This window comes from Pan paniscus, chromosome 4, assembly GCF_029289425.2.
Source record: "Pan paniscus chromosome 4, NHGRI_mPanPan1-v2.0_pri, whole genome shotgun sequence".
Lineage (NCBI taxonomy): Eukaryota > Metazoa > Chordata > Mammalia > Primates > Hominidae > Pan > Pan paniscus.
Genome location: NC_073253.2, coordinates 176,408,360 through 176,420,932, shown reverse-complemented (window position 1 = coordinate 176,420,932; position 12,573 = coordinate 176,408,360). Strand labels below are relative to the sequence as shown.

Here is a 12,573-nt window from a genome sequence, read left to right as displayed (position 1 = left end):
ATGCTTGGACATCTCCAAAAGTGGGTTCCAGCTTCTTGTCCTCAAGTCTATATAGAAACTAGCAAACTTCCAGAGTTCACAAAAGGCTCAAAGAGAACAGATGTTTTATAGAAAATTCTTAGAGCAAGTTTCACGCATAATGTTGCTGATGTGTGTCTGCCTTTTCAATAAACATCACTATGCTTTATCACAAGATTTAATAAAGCAGCTTAGTTAAAAATGCCATCTGGGTCTCTGGACACATTAAACAAAGCTTAAAATAACCACCCCAGCAACTGGGAGGACCCAGCTGTTCTCATAATCTGTCCCACTCCTTTTACTTCCCCATAAAAAGAGTGAATGAAGACCACAGACTAAAAGCATCCAGAATGAACTGACACAAACAGGGAGATAGATGGAGCCAAGGGCTCCTGTAAGTTTGCTATTGCTCACATAATAGATTTGCTAATTCCACAACCTGCGGATGGTGATTAAGAACGGGAAGCAGAAAGAGGGAAGAGAGAATCATAGAAGGGCTCATTCAAGTTTTCTAATGTATCACAAACCTGTCCTCCCTAATGTCTGGATCATAGCAGCCCATTCCATTCACCTATTCTGTAGTGAACTCCAGTAGAAAATACAAAGCCATCACCACCCAGTTCTTTCTCCCTTCTAGAGATGAGATATTAGCCACCCAATCCCAGATTCTCAGATCCATTCCAGGAAAGAAGCCCTAGGTATTGAAGCACAGCTTTCCCTCCCTCCCTTCTTTCTTCCACCCCAAGATTTGTTCCCCAGATAGTTCTAGTAAATGCAAAACCAAGTATATTCTCATTCTTTAGAGCAACCAGCTTTTCATGGCCAACTGGAATCAAATACAACCTGCACAAACATCTGTCTGGAGGACACTCCCAAGGCTCCTACTGAGCCAGCCTTCTGCATACCACTGCATTTCAGCTTCCTAGTTCACAAGACACTGAGACATTCTTGAATTCTGCAAGGTGCACTGTGTGTTAATATCATTGCTGCTCATCATGTGGCCAATAAAGGGCATGACTAGTCAACAAATAAATTTTCTCTTGGCTAAAACTTGCAACAAAACTGTAAGCTGTTTACCAAGGGGCCCACTACAGGTTATATTCAATACATACAGTCAAATCATAATTATCTGAGATGTATTCAGTTGACCATACACCTTTATATTTCAGTAAAAGGTCTTTACATTTCCCAGTGCTATCGATGTTACAAAGTGCTTTCATATGCAGTGCTTCATCTGATTTCCAGGATAGTTAAATGATCCTGTCATACCTGATTTTTAGATGAGGAAACAAGTGGTTTCTGGGTATTTCAAGAGGCTAATGCATCTGCCCTCCAACTTGTATGTGAAAACCAAAAACAAAATTCCAAGGCCCCTCAACCATCTGAATGGACTTTGACTCTTTTGGTCAATATATGGCAGAGCTAGGAAAAGAAGGTGAGTCTTCCAGCTGCTGATACAGGGTTTTTTCTGCCATACTCCATTACCTCCAAGGCTAAAGTCAAAAGAGGGTGTGGTTATCACATGAAAAAATCTGGTTTGGATTTCCCAAATGTGTATGTAGTATTTGGTGATTTACCTGAATTTAACCTACAGTTCTTTTGGGTTGTAACAGTCTGACTCCATTTTTGAAAACAAAACAAAATCGATTTTAAATGCTGAATTATAGATCTTTGCTGTCCAGTATGGTAGCTACTAACCACTTATGGTTATTTGCATTTCTATTTTAATTAATTAAAATTAAGTAAAATGCAAAATTCAGTTCTTCAGTTGCTCTAGCCACATTTCAAGTGTTACAGTAGTCACATATGGCTAGTGGCTGGGACAATGCAGATTATAGAACAGTTCCATCATCAAAGAAACTTCTATTGAACAGTGCTATTATATAACGTCATCTCCAGAGAAAGAAGACTTTAGAAAAAGTCAGAAACGGCCGGGCGCAATGGCTCACACGTGTAATCCCAGCACTTTGGGAGGCCAAGGCAGGCAGATCCCTTGAGGTCAGGAGTTCAAGACCAGTCTGGCCGACATGGTGAAACCCCGTCTCTAGTAAAAATACAAAAAATCAGCTAGGCGTGGTGGTGCATGCCTGTAACCCCAGCTACTCAGGAGGCTGAGTTGGGAGAATCACTGGAACCCAGGAGGCAGAAGTTGTAGTGAGCCAAGATTGTGCCACTGCACTCTAGCCTGGGTGACAGAGCAAGACTCCATCTCAAAAAAAAAAAAGAAAAAGAAAAAGAAAAAGTCAGAAACATCTTGAGGCAGGCACAGTGCTGTCATCTGTCCAATATTGGAGATGATTTAAGAATAAGAAAGAAGAAGAGAACAAAGAAGAGAAAAAGAAGTTGCCTTAGGTGTACCTACCCAGAAAAGGACAAAGGCATTCTTGTAGTCATTGTGTTGTATTTTAGCTCTTAAACTTTTTAAGAGATTAGAACAATTTGACACATAGAAGATCTAAACCACTGAAGAGGCTCTGAAGCAGATAAAAGTAGAAAGAAAATAAAAAACTAATTAGTTACAAACTAAGCTTAACCACAATTCGTTTAAACGATACTATTTACTCTTCACATGATTGGTTTTTCTTTTGCTTTATAGTATGACATAGTTTATATCTTTCAAGGGGAATTAAAATATTTCTGGGAATTTTTAAAAGTAAGTTCACACAGCCACATAAAAACTACAGAAACAGATAAAACCTATCTTCTCATTTATTCCCTAATCCATTCAAATTAAATATAAAAATCCAAGCATCCACAGTGATATTCAAAAAAGCAAAAGTGAGACAAAACAAAATTCATTTGTCACCTGTGGAGGTAGTTACCTCACCTAATCTTCACTCCAAACACCAGTAATTTTTAAAAGACAGAAATAAACATATGTTCTGCCTTCCCGGAAGGAACTATGTTTCAGGGTAGCCAAATAACCCAGTTGTGAAGAAAATGGTCTGCTTATAGAAAAATGCCAGCTAAAACATGTAGATAGAATTAGAGAATTAGAAATTCACCATTTTGAAACCCCTAATGAAATAATCAACTCAAGCAAGGATCATTAATAAATGCTAAAACAATCAAGTAACTATTGATACAGAATATAACTGAATATACACATGGTACAAAGTTCACGTCACAGACTACTGGCTTGACCCAAGGGGGAATATAGCAGAGGAGATAGGCAGTGATCACCCTAACCTTACGATCATCTCACCATCACTAATGATGGGATGTGAATACACATTATTGCCTATGAAATAGTCTTTAAAAAAAGAAGTTGAACCTGAATCTAACTAAACCTTGCAATGGGCTGAACGTGTATGTCTTCCCAAAATTAATATGTTGACATCCTAACCCCAAAGGTGCTGGTATTAAAAGGTGGGGCCTTTAGGGGGTCATTAGATCATAAGGACAGAGCCTTCATGATTGGAATTAGTGCCCTTATAAAAGAGGCCCCAGAGAGCTAGCTAGTCTCTCCCACTATGTGAGGGCCCAGCAAGAAGGCCAATCTATGAACCAGAAAGCTGGTCCTAACCAGATATCAAAACCGCATGCTCCTTGATCTTAAACTTGCTAGTCTCTAGAACTGTGAGAAATAAATTTCTGTTCTTTATAAGTCATCCAGTTTTTGGTATTTTGTTATAGCAGGCCTAAAAGCCTTTAGAACTAACTTCCAGTTAACCAGGAAAAAACAGAGTGAAAAGTTAAATGACACCATAAAAAGCAGCCAGAAAATTCCAGAAGGGGAAATATTCTACAGGACCACTGACTAGTTTTTCAACAAGTCAATTTCATTAAATAAATACATAAACAAAGAGTGAGGGTATTTTCCAGGTTAAAAAAGTCTTGAGCTAAATAATCAAATGCAATGTGTGTCCCTTGATTAGAAGAAACTAATTTGAACAAACCAGCCACAAAAGATATTTCAGGGAGACCAAGCTGGAAGGATCACTTGAGGCCAGGAGTTTGAGACCAGCCTGGGCAACGTAGTAAGACCTCCATCTCTACAAAAACAATAAATTAGCTGGGCATAGTGGCATGCACATATAGTCCTAGCTACTCAGGAAGCTGAGGCAGGAAGATCACTTGAGCCCAGGAGTTTGAGGCTGCAATGAGCTATGATTGTTTCACTGCACTTCAGGCTGTGTGAAACAGCAAGACTTTGTCTCAAAAAATAAAAGGACATTTCATAATACTTGAGGAAATCTGAATGTGGACTGGGTAATAAATGATATAAAAAAACTATTTTTTATTTTGTTTGAAAAGATGATTTTGTAACTATACAGGAAAATGTTCTTATTTTTTAGAAATCTGCACTAAAGAATTTAGGGGTAAAATATCATTTTCTTTAATATACTTTCAAACACAAGCAAAAAATAATCATGACACAAATATAGCAAAATGTTTACAATCTATGTTCTATGTTTGCCTATGAGTGCCATTAATCTCATCTCTCTGCTTTTCTGAAAGTTTGAAAATTTCAAAGTTTTATAATAAATTTGTTTACATCCCATAATTTTATAATAAATTTTTTAAAGTTTGAAGCAAATCAACAACTATAGCTTCAAAAATATCCTGACCCACAATAAACATTGAACAGGGTATATTTCTCCCATTTCCTAAAAAAGTTGGCCCAGGAAGGAGTATGAGAGCTGCCATAGCTCTCCCAAGGCTCATTATTCTCCATCACTCCATGGGAAATCCCAAAATAAATTTTTTAAAAAGTTGTTTAAATTTATAATGTTTTTGATTCTATAATAATTTTATAATAAAATAATTTTATAATGTTTTTGATTTTATATTTTTAATTTATAAAAATTTTTATACATGTTTATGTTTGAAATGTCTATTTCAAACTTTATGAGATATTAAAATATAAGTAATATAGTTCATCACTTTAGAAATGCCATGCTTTTCTTCTCCAGCAATTACATAATCAAAGAGTAACAGTAGTTTTTCCTAGAACATTGCTTTGTAGGCTGGGCATGGTGGTTCATGACACTTTAGGAGGCCAAGGCAGGCAGATCTCTTGAGATCAGGAGTTTGAGACTAGACTGGGCAACACAGAGAAACCCTATGAGTAGTAAAAACACAAAAATCAGCTGTGCGTAGTGGCGTGCACCTATAGCCCCAGCTACTCAGGAGGCTGAGGTGGGAAGATCACCTGAATCTGGGGAGGTCAAGGCTACAGTGAGCCAAGACTGTGCCATTGCACTCCAGCCTGGGCAACAAAGTGAGACCCTGTCTCAAAAAAAAAAAAAAATGAAATTTAATTTAAAAAAAGAAAATTGCTTTGTAAAATTAACTTTTTCAATCAAAACCAAGATTTTTCAGATATAGAGAATGCAGCCCACTGGTCAGATTTGTCAGTTCAAAGAGAATAAATTCTAGTTTCCTATTTTTCTAGCCTGCTTATGATTATCCAATAGGATATCAAAAAAGACCAAAGCCTTTGGGATCCAAGTTCAGTATTCCTGAGTCTAACTCAGGATGCCAAATCAGGAGACAAGCACATTCTCATCAATTTTCAATCATTCAAGACCAATTTTGCTTATAATTATTCAGTTCTTTTAGACCGCCTTTCTCCTGAAGCCAGCCTTATGGCTGTTCACTTCACTTTAGCATAAGCCCCCAAGAAGGTGAACAAAATGAGGAAAAGATTGGTTAAAGTTGGCTGTTTGAAATTCTGAAACATGTCCACCATTCCCTTCACCCATGCCCACCCCTCTTAGAAGTAGTACTTTCAGATTATTTAAAAGTCGATGCTTCTATGTGGATTTTGTCATCTGTCCTTTATAACAGCTAGTAGGTTTAATTTGACTCTATTTTAAGCATATATTGACCTATGCTAATTATCTGTTAAAATAAATTCCACTCTTAGAGTTAATAAAGTGTGTTTGTCATGGAAGACCCATTGAAGTAAGAAGCTGAGGAGCCCTTATGGTAAAGTGGGACAAGAAATAATAAGACATAATAATTTTCCCATGCAAATCAACAACCGTAGCTTCAAAAATATCCTGACCCACAACAAGTATTGGACAGGCCATGTTTCTCTCACTCCCTAAAAAATTGGCTCGGGAAGGAGTATGAGAGCTCCCATAGCTCTCCCAAGGCTCATTATTCTCCATCACTCCACAGGAACAGCCTGTCAGAGAAGAGTGAAAGTCCATTTGTCAACCTCTCTTCAACTCCCTGACTCTAGCCAAACTTCATCAATCCCAAGTGAGGAGCCAGAGAGAAATCAAACCCCATATATCCAGCATCATTGTCTATTGGAGTCAAAAATCACAATTCCACTACCCACCCCAACACCACTGGCCCTGTTTCTCCCAATTGCTTTTTATTGTGTTTTTTAAAAAATCCTCTTTCCCCATCCCTGCAACACCGAGAAGGAGGAATTATAGTAGATAAATATGAAGCACGGAGATCCTTTAAAAATGTTTTTAATAATAAATGAGAAAATGAAAAGGAGAGGGTTGGGAAGGAAGGAGGGAATTCAAATGCCAGGGAATTGTTGAGTTTCGCTTTTAAAGATGTTAACACTCATTTATACATCTGCAAGACACTCCCCTTAAAGAAAAGTTCTATGAGTGTGGGTCTGGTTGCATGAATAAGGATAAAATTACTTTTTTAGACGATGTTTCCCACATATAATTCAGAGACCCCTGAAGTTAGGTATCCCTCTTGTAGATGTCCTTGAGATGCTGCTGGACCTGGGAAAGAGGAAACTGGGATACGGGTCTATGCCAAAAGGTGCTTCTAGTTATAGGACAGAGAGGAAAGGGGCAGAGGGAGAAAAACCCAAAGTCTGAGAATCTAGATTGCAGAAGACTACCGAGGTCGTGGGAGAAGGGAGAGAAAACAAGGATGAAAACCGAAAGGGGAAGAGGCATGAAATGTTGTTAAATGTCAAAAGGCATTTGGAGAGAAGTTGGGAATTGCATTAAGAAAACCACTGCAAATCTCATTTCAGACCATTTAGAGATATGCCCCCTGGGAACTGCGAGCTCAGGCTGTTTAGCATCAAACAAATGGATCCACTCCATCCCTACCCTAATTCAATAAATCATTCAGTAATTCCACTGGGTTAAAGAACCAAAATATTAAAAACCTTCAGGGCCTACTCTTGCCAAATATGTCAGGGATCGTGTGTGTGTGTGTGTGTGTGTGTGTGTGTGTGTGTTCTGAGACACCACTACTGTTAAATAGGCAGAGCTAAGACTTAGGGGACTGGCAGATTATTGCAAAAAGGGCACGGGGCAGAGGGACTATGTTGTGAGCCTGGGAAAGAAGTTTGTGTGGGGACTGTGGGCAGTGAACGCGTTGGGAACAATATGGAAAACTGGGAGCTGCCTTGGAATCCACAGGGCCGGGTAAGAGAATGTCCGAAAGAAAAATGAGCAGGTGCGGGATGTGCGCAGAGTCGGAGAATAGTCCAGGGCGCCCGGAGTGGCTCCAGGAACGACGGAAACCCCTCAAGGCTTTTGGGGGCGGTGGGTACTAATAGAACCCAGTGTCCGGGGTGCGCCGGGGAGGCTGCGAGCGCGGCGGGAGTGGGACGCTGGAGGGTGAGGACGCGGGAGTGAGGAAGCAAAGCCGGGGCCGGGCAGGGGCCTCCCAGCTGGGCCCGGAGGCAGCAGGGGGACAAGGGCTAGGAGAGGGCGTGGCGGCGGCGCGGCGGGAAGCGAGGGGCATCCGGACACTCACCCCGTTGGCCAGCGGCCATCTGCACCACGATCTCGATGGCCGTCCTGCTAAAGCACCTGCCGTCGCTGCCCACCACCATGGTGCAGCCCTGACGGTCGCGCAGGTCGATGGACGACAGCACGCTCTGGATGAAGTCGGGCAGGTAGTTGCGCTGGCCCTCGAAGAGGCCGGTGGGTCGCCGCAGACCCCCGCCGCCGGCCGGCCGCCGGTCCTCGTAGGGCGCGGTGGGCACTGTCAGCACCGGGATGGGGCTCCCCTCCGTGGCGCCTCCTGGCCGGTCCTGCTGAGGCTCCCGGGGCCGGAGGGAATCTGCAGCCTGCCGGGGGCCTCCACCAGCCTGGCCGCGTGCCGGGACTCCGCCTCGGGCCCGGGCCCCCTCTCCGGCAGGTCGGCACCCTGCGCCCTGCGCCCGCCCGCCTGGGGACCGCCCGCCCCTCCTCTCCGCGCGGCCGCTCGCTGACTCCCTCGGCGGAGATTGCTTCTGCCTTCCTGTAAAGTTTTCTCCCGCCCACCTTCTCCGCGGCCAGACCGCCCGAGGTGCCCTCAGTTTCTCCCCAAGTTGGACTCACTTTCGGGGTGTCCCAAAAGCCTGATTCCAGGGCCTGCTAGCCCGACCCCGGTGACGCCTCCACCCGCGCCTGGCCCCAGCCTTCACCCGCGATCGCCGCCCCCCGGGGCACACCCTCCGCCAGAAAACAGCCGGCGGGCGGCGAGAGTTTGGGCAGAGTCCGGGTTCCTCTCCGGCGCCAGGCCGGTCTCCCTGTCTCCCTGGGAGTGCGCAGCCTACACGCACCAGTTTCTCTTTAGAACAAGCACGGGGAGGGATTTGGGGGGGGGCTGAAACCTTTTGCCATCAGCAAACAGCCTCAGCCAAAAATAACCCTGGAAAGGCGAGCTAAGAATGGTTATCTCCTGCCAGCGCTGAAATCGGAGGCTGGGCGCTGCGTGTGGGGGGTGTGTGTGTGTGTGTGTGTGTGTGTACCCTCCCACCCCGACCATTTGTTGAAGGGAATCACCACTGTCAGACTTCAATCCAACAGGACCCATTCGAGCCATCCACACTTTCCCCAGCCTCCTCCAAAACAGCACACTTTCCGGTATGGACGATTCTTTTTTTTTTTTTCACTTGTTTGTTTGTTCTGGTGGTTGCAACAGCAGCAACACAGACGACACATATTTCCCTATTCTTCTCGCCCTTCTCACCCTCCCTACCCAGCTCCTGCCTTAGAAACAGGCTTGGCCTACACTGTATCTGTCCACACTGTCTGAACTCTTCCCTGAATTAATCGTTTTCAATAGGAGGGGGCTAAATCCCTTATTAATGCCCTACCAGGAGTGAATGAATAAAGCCAAGTTAAAGGGGAACTGGGTACCACATACTGTGCTAGGTTCCTTTGCATGTATCCTTTCATTCTGCTGGAGCTAAAGATGTTCTGCCTCCTCTCCATAAAACGCACCCAAATTCCAAAACCAGGAAATTCTCCATAGAAAATAGGAGTGAAGAGAGAAAAGACTAACAGGATAAAACCCAAAGCAGGAAGAAAGTTCTGTCTCCCATTTCTCTCAAGGAATTTTTGGACCCACCAAGGCTACTGTCCTGAAATATCCTGCTGCTTCTCCTTCCCCAAATATTGTCCACTTCCTGAGAGTGAGGCTGACTTGCCGCAGGCTTATAAAGTGTTTGGTCACAGTAAGACAACTGTGAGTAATAACACACATTGTATACTGTTTTGCAATTGATAAAAGGCTTTGCATCTCTTTTTTCTTTGGAGGCTGAAGAAAAGAAGAATGGTATTCACGCAGTTCCCATTTTACAGATGAAAACAAGAGGACTTTTTCTGTGAAGTCAAGAAAGTGGTTACAATGGTACTTTCCGCCTGTCCGAATTATGTATTGCCCCTCCCCTTTCTATTAATAACATTGAAGTGTGATGGGAAAACCACTGAAACCGTCAGTTGAAACCTGCTGGGACTTTTTAGCCATTCTCTTCAACATAAAGAATGGGTGTTTTTGGAGGGGGTGAGAGGAATGGGGAAATGTTGTCAAAGAGTACAATGTTTTAGTTGAGACAGGAAGAATACATTTTGTTGAGATCTACAGCACAGCAAGGTGACTGTAGTTAACAATGAAGTATTGTGTATTTCAAAATTGCTAAGATAATAAATTTCAAATGTTCTCAACACAAAAAAGATAGGTTTTGAGGTGATGAATCTATTAATTCTCTGGATTTAATTATTCCACAATGTATACATATATCATAACATCTCATTATACCTCCGTAAATACATAGAATTTTAATTTGTCAATTAACATTTTTTTAAAAGAATAGTGTGGCCAGTCGGAGAGGTAGTTTTTTTTTTTTTTTCCTCTAGTCTCTACTCAGTCTCCAAGATCCCATTCCCCATAAAGTTCCTGTCACCCAGGTGGAGTGCAGTGGCACAATCATGGCTCACTGCACCCTCTCCCTCTTGGGCTCAAGCGATCCTCCCGCCTACAGGTACATGCCACCACACCCAGCTAATTTTTGTAGTTTTTGTAGACATGGGGTTTCACCATGTTGCCTAGGCTGGTCTCGAACTCCTCAGCTCAATCAATCTGCCCACTTTAGCCTCCCACAGTGCTGGGATTACAGGTGGGAGCCACCAAGCCCAACCCATAAAGTTCCTAACTTTTTATCTCCCTGGGAGTGCACAGCCTACACACACCAGTTTCTCTTTAGAACATACTTAAGAGTCTTGGCTTAGCATCCAACAGACAGAACTTTAACACTTCTAGGGATCTGTGCACCTGTCTATGGTGTGGGGTTTTTAAGATCTCTTTCTAATGACACTTCATTTTGCAAAGCAGGACAGTTTCATTCCTAGAAGAGCAGGTATGGTAAATCCTTTGTTCCAGTAACGAAGACAATGATCCAAACCCTAAGCCTCAGAGAAGCCCAGAAACCCTCCAGGCCTCCATCTCTCTGCTCCTAGCACCTGCCTCTCTCTTGACATCAACATCATTCTCCCCTCTCACAGCCCAGCTCCTTCCACAGAGCCAGGGATTAGGCACCAGCACCTCAGACTAGATTTTAGAGAATTACCATTCAAGAGGCAATCCTCTTCCCTTGGTTCTAATTTCAAGGTTCTCAAAGACTGGAACAGGGCTGTTTGAGGCAATGTGCCCTACCACATAGCCAGAAAGAACCTTACAGTGAAAAGGAAAACAATTCTTCCAAAGTAAGGGGGTGCTGATCCCCAGAGGTAGGACAGATGGGCAACCAAACAGTAACCAGGCCACCACGTGCTTCACACTCACTGATCAAGGATTTCTAAAACCACTTTTCTTTTCTCTGAATTTATATAGGACTTTGTATCACTCATAAAGGAATGTCTTATAGGCTGATAACACCTTTCTATTCATGCTTATACTTAACATTTAGGCTAGGATAATTTCCTAACCTCAGTGTCCTCACTATAAGATGGGAATTATTATAATCCCTACCTCATAAATTGTTGGGAGGATTAAAATACTTAGTAAAGTGCCTGACTAATAGAAAGGCATTCAATAAATGTTAGCTATTCATGGTGTCATCATCATTATATTTACCATTATTACTAATCTCCTGTATTGCAAGAATTACAGTTTATATTTTTGTAGACCATCACTGTAGCTAAAGGGTCTTTGGGCCATAGGTGATATTCCATAAAAGTTGGTTAAATTGATCTGTGGTTTTTGACTATGGAAACTCAGAACTCCCTCAAAATGTACAAAACAGATTTACCTGCTAAATAAATCTCTTCAAAGCTGACCCCAGGTTTAATTGAATTAATTCCAATGAATTTGTCACAATGATGGAGAAAGGAAACTTAGAGGGCCCCACAGTTGTTTGCTGGTAAAATGAGAAGTTTGGATTAGATCAATGTTTCCCAAAATATTTTCCTCAGAATGTTAGTGCCCCTCGAATCCTGCACAAAGCAAGAGTTTCATGACCAAGTAGCTTTTAAAACTCCTGTACACTCTACTCCCATTCTTCACAATGCACACTTTCATATTAAAAGTTCTGAGAGGTCCTCAACAGAAGACATCACTTAACTTTTTTTTTTTTTTAAGACAGATTCTCACTCTGTCACCCAGGCTGGAGTACAGTGGCCACCACTCCTGGCCTAAAAGTTTTTTAACCTGGTGCTTCCCAATCTAAACTCACAGGGACCAGTTTTCTTAATGAAAGAGAATCAGACTAGCTTGTAACCATAGCTGGTGACACTCCCCTGCCCCATTCCTTGTATGTCCTCAGTGGACTAGGTCAGGAATAAATAAATTTTCCTGATTCTCAAGGGCTGGACACTCCTTTGCACTGAGCTCAAAGCTTCTCTGTAGCATGGGTCACAATGAATGGTAGCCCTGATAGCCTAGAGTAGCCTTTCAGCCTTCTCTGAGCCTCTAAAGACTGAGGATCCTTGGCATGAAATAGGAGCAACTGATATACCCTTGCTTCCCCTGGGGACTCTCTTGCTCTCAAAAAGGCATCAGCCATCATCTCCATCTAGAGAATATACTAGCTGACTCAGCTTGACCAGCCTGTCCCAAAATGAGAATCTGGGTAAAATAAGTATTGAAACACTTCATTCCTTGTAGATTCACAAAACACATTAGCATATTAAAGACTATGAAGTTCTGCAGGAAAAAAAAAACCTATTTAACTTTAATCCAACATTGCCAAGTTTTATTTGACCATGGAAGATTTTTCCAAAACACTTACAAGCAGATCAAGGACATTAATCTTTCATGAAACACTTTAGATCCCCAGGGTCCTCTCCAGCTACATCATTCTGTGATTTTCTTTTTTATTTATGATGCATTAAAAGATTAATCTCT

At 42.4% G+C, this 12,573-nt stretch overlaps 1 protein-coding gene across 1 annotated transcript in view; it reads right to left on the bottom strand.

The window, feature by feature from the left end:
• The window catches only part of LOC129398234 (tubulin beta-8 chain-like), a 103,525-nt gene extending 95,617 nt beyond the window's left edge, over nucleotides 1-7,908 (bottom strand). Inside the window, 1 exon segment of the mRNA XM_063604729.1 lies at nucleotides 7,717-7,908. The gene's annotated coding sequence lies outside the window, so the exon portion shown is untranslated.
• Between the last annotated feature and the right edge of the window lie 4,665 nt (nucleotides 7,909-12,573).